Here is a 6,878-nt window from a genome sequence, read left to right as displayed (position 1 = left end):
CCAAATTGTACGAGGCCACATCGTTGCACAATAAAATTTTCCTTAAGAGGAAATTGTACACTCTCCGTATGCTAGAATCTACTTCAGTGACGGAGCACTTAAACACATTGAACACTTTATTTTCTCAGCTTACATCCTTAAGATGTACAATAGGAGAACAAGAAGGGGATGAACTTCTACTTCAAAGTCTACCTGATTCGTATGATAAACTCATCATCAACTTAACAAACAGTAATGTCACCAATCTAGTCTTTGATGACGTTGCAGCTGTTATTCTACAAGAAGAAAATCGGCGCAAGAACAAGGAAGACAGACAAGTAAATCTGCAACAAGCAGAAGCATTGAAAATGATGAGAGGGAGATCAATAGAACGTGACCAAAGTAGCAGTCACAAACATGGTAGATCAAAGTTGAGAAACAAAAAGAATTTAAAGTGCTACAACTATGGAAATAAGGGTAACTTGAAGAAGGATTATTGGAGTCTAAATAAAAACTCCAATCCACAAGGTAATACCACAAACACTTCAGATGATGGAGATGCTCTATGTTGTGAAGCATCAACCACCGTGGAAGGCAGAAAAAGATTTGCAGATATATGGCTCATTGATTAGGGAGTAACATATCACACGACCTCAATAAGAGAATGGTTCCATCATTATGAACCTGTCTCAGGAGGATCTGTGTATAGTTACAATGATCATGCCTTAGAGATCGTTGGTGTGAGGACCATCAAATTGAAGATGTATGATGGAACAATTAAAATTGTTCGAGATATGCGACACGTGAAAGGCCTGAAGAAAAATTTATTATCCTACGGATTGTTGGATAATAATGCAAGCAAGATTGAAACACAGAAAGGAATCATGAAGGTGTTCCGTGGAGCGCTTGTGGTGATGAAAGGAGAAAAGATAGCAGCAAACTTGTACATGCTGAAGGGAGAGACTTTGCTAGAAGCAGAAGCCTCTGTTGCCTCATGTAGTTCAGATTCTACAATGCAATGACATCAGAAACTTGGACACATGTCAGAACAAGGAATGAAAGTTCTTGTGGAACAAAAGCTACTTCCAGGCTTAACAAAGGTATCACTTACTTTGTGTGAGCATTGTATAACAAGTAAGCAACACCAGTTGAAATTCAACACATCAAATTCTAGAGGCAAAAGTGTTCTAGAATTGATTCACTCTGACGTATGGCAAGCACCAGTTACATCCCTAGACGGAGCAAAATATTTTGTCTCATTTATTGATGACTACTCCAGGAGATGTTGGGTGTACCCTATTAAGAAGAAGTCAGACGTGTTTTCAACTTTCAAAAACTTCAAAGCGCGGGTGGAACTTGATTCTGGAAATAAGATAAAGTGTTTCAGAACAGATAATGGAGGAGAATACACAAGTGAAGAATTGGATGACTTTTGCATGAAAGAAGGCATCAAAAGACAGTTCATAGTGGCAAACACTCCTCAACAAAATGGAGTGGCAGAGCGGATGAACAAAACCTTGTTAGAAAGAACAAGAGCAATGTTGAGGGATGCAGGCCTAGAAAAATCATTATGGACAGAAGTAGTCAATACCGCCTATTATTTTGTGAATCGAGCTCCATCAACTGCAATAGAGCTGAAGACACCAATAGAGATGTAGACTTGTAAACCAGCTGATTATTCAAACCTCCATGTATTTGGAAGTATTGTGTACGTGATGTACAACTCCCAAGAAATTTCAAAGCTGGATCCAAAATCCAAGAAATGCAAATTTTTGGGGTATGTTGATGGTGTAAAGGGGTATCGCTTATGGGATCCCACTGTCCATAAAGTGATCATCAACAGGGATGTTATCTTTGTAGAAGATAAACTACAAAGAAAAGAAGATGATGATAGCGCTGAAAAGTCAGAGACTACACAGATACATATGGAAAAGGAGTTTGAACAAGGAGATTCTTCTGAAGTAGAACCAGCACATGATGAACAAGAACCAGAGAGTTCTGAAGCTCAAACAACTCGTCAATCAGATCGTGTGAGAAGGCGTCCCAATTAGCACTCAGATTATGTTATAAAAGGTAATATTGAATACTAACTTTTAACAGAGGACGGTGAGCCATCAACATACCAAGAGGCAATAAATAGCTCAGATGCTTCACTGTGGATGATGGCGATGCAAGAAGAAATTGAAGCCATTCATAAAAATAATACATGGCACCTTGTGTCACTACCATAAGGAAGGAAGCCAATTGGTAACAAATGGGTCATCAAAATCAAGCAAAATGGTGACGATCAAGTTGAGAGGTATCGTGAAAGACTGGTGGTCAAAGAATATGCTCAAAAAGAAGGTATTGATTTTAATGAAATATTTTCTCCTCTGGTTCGACTAAAAACAGTTCGAGTAGTCTTGGCAATGTGTGCTACATTGAACTTACATCTAGAGCAACTAGATGTTAAAATAACTTTTCTTCATGGAAATCTTGAAGAAGAGATTTACATGCTCCAGCCTGAAGGTTTTGAAGAAGAAGAAAAGAAGAACTTGGTTTGCAGGTTGAACAAATCTCTGTACGGTCTAAAGCAGGCGCCGAGGTGTTGGTATAAGAGATTTGATTCCTTCATTATGTGCCTTGGATACAACAGACTTAATTCAGTCCCTTGTGCTTATTTCAAGAGGTTTCGTGATAACGATTTTGTTATATTGCTGTTGTATGTGGATGACATGTTGGTTGCAGGACCCAACAAAGATCATATTGAAAAATTGAAGGCACAATTGGCTAGGGAATTTGAAATGAAGAACTTGGGATCAACAAACAAGATTCTAGGGATGCAAATACACCGAGATAGAAGTAATAGGAATATTTGACTTTCACAAAAGAATTACTCGAAGAAGATCTTGTCACGATTCAACATGCAAGATTGTAAGCCAATTTCTACCTCTTTTCTTATTAACTTAAAATTATCTTCCAGTATGAGTCCTAGCAATGAAGAAGAGAGGATGGAAATGTCTCGAGTGCCGTATGCATCGGCAGTGGGAAGTTTAATGTTCCCTATGATATGCACAAGATCATACATTGCACAAGCAGTAGGAGTGATTAGTCGGTACATAGCGAATCCATGCAAAGAGCATTGGAATACAATAAAAAAGATCACGAGATACATCAAAGGGACCTCAAATGTTGCATTATGTTACGGAGGATCAAACTTACTTATCAATGGGTATGTCGCTTCTGACTATGCAGGGGATTTGGATAAAAGCAAATCTACTACAAGATATGTGTTCAAAGTTGATGGTGGAGCTGTAAGTTGGGTTTTAAAATTGCAGTCAGTTGTGGCTACATCCACAACAGAGGCAGAATATGTAGCAGCTACACAAGCCAGTAAAGAAGCAATTTGGTTGAAGATGCTATTGGAGGAGCTTGGGCACAATCAAGAGTATGTCTCTCTGTTTTATGACAGTCAAAGTGCCTTGCATTTAGCAAGGAATCCAACATTTCATTCAAGGACAAAGCACATACGAGTTCAATACCATTTCATTCGTGAAAAGGTGGAAGAAGGGACGGTAGATATGCAGAAGATCCATACAAAAGACAATATAGCAAATTTCATGACGAAGGTGATCAACGCTGATAAATTTACTTGGTGCTGATCCTCTTGTGGCCTGTCAGAAACATAAGCAACATGATGGTACAAGGTATAAAGAATTGTGTGAAGATATGATTGTTCCAATTAAATCTTAAAGTGGGAGATTGTTGAAAATTGGTAAAAGCACATGCACCGAAAGTGCATGTTGAAAAAAAATGGAAATTGTCAAGAATGGTAGGCACCGAATGGTAGGTGAAAAAATTGTTGAAAATGGGAAATGGTAAAATCTTAATTTTAGTCACTATACTTTAGGGTATTTATAAGATTATTCATTAATCTTTAACTATAAATACTCTAAACCATTTAGCTTCAAAACCATCCCAAATCATTCTAGATTTCTCCCAATACTAGAGAATTTAGAGAGTTTTCTTGAGAGTTGTTTTCTCCTTTTTATCAAGAGAGAATTGTCATTGTTTTCTCCTTGGTAGATCGAGAGAAATTGTAATTCCTATTTTCTCGTAGTGAAATTCTTCTACTGTTGCCCGTGGTTTTTACCCTATATTATTTAGGGGTTTTCCACGTAAATTTTGTGTCTTCTTTATCTTTATTTTTATTTTCTCAAATTATCAGTTGCGATTTTGCTTTATCCGATAGTCGTCTTCCGCAACAATATGTATATATTATTTGGATAATCACTCAATTATTATTTTTATTAATATGGAGTAAGTAAAATGTAATAACCATTCAAAGATTATTTTTATTCTCTTGACATTGAACACTTACATATTTGATATTCTCGATGTTCGGACCCGAATCCTCAAGAAATAACAACAATTCCTTTATCACGGGACCACTTGATTCATGTTTGTATTTCTATTTTTGATCATCAATTTTTTTTTTCAATTTAATCACTAATATTGCAAAAATTATCATAATTGATGGCATGTCTCTTCTATACTTAGAATAATAAAAAATTTAGTCTCAACGTTTATAAATTCTATTAATTTGTCTTATTTTAAAAATAATTTAATAATTTAATCTTCATAATAAAATTTAAAGAGCTTTGAGCTTTTATGATTTACGAATCAAAAGAAAAAAATGTTTAGAAATTTTAATTGGAGTTTTCTCTCTCTCCAAGATTTGGATTTAATTTTTTTTACTAATATGTGTAATTACAAAGATTAATATTTGTTTAAAGATAATTCTCAGTCATTTAAGATTATATACTTATTCATTTGGTATTCCTGATATTCGAACCTGAGATATCAAGAAATAACAACAATTCATTCATCACCGACTTTTAAAGAGCTTTGAGATTTTATGATTTACGAATCAAAAGAAAATAATTGTTACGACGTTCTAATTAGTTAAAAGAATCGTTGTTTCTTGAGGTCACGTGTTCGAGCACCAGCAACAGGGTGATTAAGCATTCATTATCAAATGGTTGAGAGTATTTAGAACATATACTACCTTGTAATCACTTTAGCTTAATAAAAAAAATCTAATTGGAGCTTTTTCTCTCCCCAAGATTTGGGTTTAAATAATATTTTTAAGTCATTTTTATACCAAATATCACATAATATTGTTGAACATTCAAGCACTGATGTTATATTAAAAAATGGAGTGTATAATAATAAAATTTTAATAATATAAAATTAGGTCATCGATAAAAAAAAAATATAAAAAATACTTCAATCGATAAAAATATAAGAATACTTCAATTATATAAATAGTAAATTTTTTTAAAGATACGATCGAATTTGAGGAAGGACAGATGGAACTTCAACATATTAGCCATGAGCACCCTTTGGTCTTCATCCAATATTGGACTATAATAGATTATTTTGACTAATGTTAATGGTTAAATCTAATATTTTTAATAAAAGAAAATTATTTGATTCAAATTTCTGGATTCAAAAACTTAATTGATTTAAGTTGTCAGTTTGAAAATTAAATTGAATATAAAGATGTTAACAGCTTAATTAAATTTTGTCTTCAAAAGTTTAAGGGCTTAATTCACCTTGAGCCATTATTATTTATAGGTTATTTGATATGGATCTCTGCTTTGTTGGCACCCAAATTTGTTTCCAAGAACAATCAGAATTATTTCAATGGGGTTCAGACAGTAGCTATAAGCACTTTTAGTGATAAAAATTCTTTTAGTTTCCATTCAATCAAAAGCAACAATCTGAGCCAAGCAAGAGATTAGGAGTTGCTGTAGCTTAGATGTGGGGAAGAACTTGTTGGTTAACCAGAAGATGAAGTAACGACCAATTCCACTCACCATCGTTTGAGACAACATCAGTAACATATAGCTTCATTCACATCGATACCTTGGTTAGCAAAGTGATGGAGGCAGCCTATAGTTGGTAACCAATTATCCTTTCAGAAACGAGTTGCTTTCCCATCTCTAATAGACCAAGCAACGTTGGCATAAAATTGAGGCCAAATACTAGTAAGGGAGCGTCATAACGAAGAACAATTTGCCGTCGAAATTGTTATTGGACAAAGAGAAGACATTTTATATTTTCACGTAGAAGTCTCACCCAATAAGAATCAGGGAATTGAACGAGAGCACTGCAGATTTTCATGAGAAAAACAGTGTTTGCATTATGAGTTTTACGGATCCCCAGATCTACACAAGAAGCCTGGTTGATAAAGAGTATCCCAATCAACCAGGTGAATATGATGAGATTCAGAACATGAACCTCATATGAAACGAAAAACATCTTGTCAATTTTGTCACGTGAGCCAGCAGGAAGTTTACACGATTACATCAGATATGAAGGAATGCTTGATAGAATAAATTTCGCAAGAATGATTCGACCAGCAAAAGATAAAGTTCGAACCGACCAACCATCTAGTTTACTTTGAATTTTATCAAGAAGAAAATTATAGATGTCATTAGAGACATTAGCACGTCTCACAGGAACCTTGAGATGCACCCCCATGTCCGAAATTTTCTCGTAGTCAAGCTTAGCACAAATTTCATTACGAATATTTAGATTGGTGTTTTCAGAGAAGAATATCTTGAATTTGTTCTTGTTGATCGCGTGCCCAGAATGGAGGTCAAAGATAGATAAGATGATCTCAGCATTTGCGAGGTCGGCTTCGTATATAGAATCAATCGTCGACGAAGAAAATGTGAAAAATAGATGAATCATTCTTGGCAAGCTTGAACATTGGCCAATGTCCTAAGTAGGGCCGATCCTGACATTTTAAGGACCCTAGGTAAAATAAGAGATAAAGACTCTTAAAAAATAACTTAAAATTCAAGAATAAATTTCGGTAAACGCCGAACAAATTTTTTTATTAAAAATTA

Source organism: Hibiscus syriacus, unplaced genomic scaffold (genome assembly GCF_006381635.1).
Source record: "Hibiscus syriacus cultivar Baekdansim isolate YM2019G1 unplaced genomic scaffold, ASM638163v2 tig00112285_pilon, whole genome shotgun sequence".
Taxonomy (NCBI): Eukaryota; Viridiplantae; Streptophyta; class Magnoliopsida; order Malvales; family Malvaceae; genus Hibiscus; species Hibiscus syriacus.
This window is presented reverse-complemented; position numbering follows the sequence as displayed.